Below are 326 nucleotides of genomic sequence, written 5' to 3' on the forward strand. Positions count from 1 at the left end.
TGTTGCTATTATCATTATATTTAACATTATCATTCTCATTTTCAATATTTACACTATTCCTATCACTGCTTGTCCTGCTATTATAAGATCAGACATCCCTTTGCAATGGCATTTTTTGAGCAGGAGCCATAAGAGAACTAACTTTGTTTCTTATATCATTTCAAAGGATACAAGACCTTTAAAATAAAAGAAAGTGATTTGCTTTGCTATACCTTTCGAGAACATTTCACTGACCCTTGTCATCCACTTTCACAACCCTCATTTGACATTACAATGTTTTCAGTTAAGGATATATATATTTTTTAAAACCTGTATCGCAAAGGCTT

The 326-nt window shown here is 31.6% G+C and overlaps 1 protein-coding gene across 1 annotated transcript in view; it reads right to left on the minus strand.

Moving 5' to 3' along the window:
* The window catches only part of LOC119581751 (DNA polymerase alpha subunit B-like), a 72,908-nt gene that overhangs the window by 72,103 nt on the left and 479 nt on the right, over nucleotides 1-326 (minus strand). The gene's annotated exons all lie outside the window — the stretch shown is intronic.

This window comes from Penaeus monodon, chromosome 15 (assembly GCF_015228065.2).
Source record: "Penaeus monodon isolate SGIC_2016 chromosome 15, NSTDA_Pmon_1, whole genome shotgun sequence".
Classification (NCBI taxonomy): Eukaryota; Metazoa; Arthropoda; class Malacostraca; order Decapoda; family Penaeidae; genus Penaeus; species Penaeus monodon.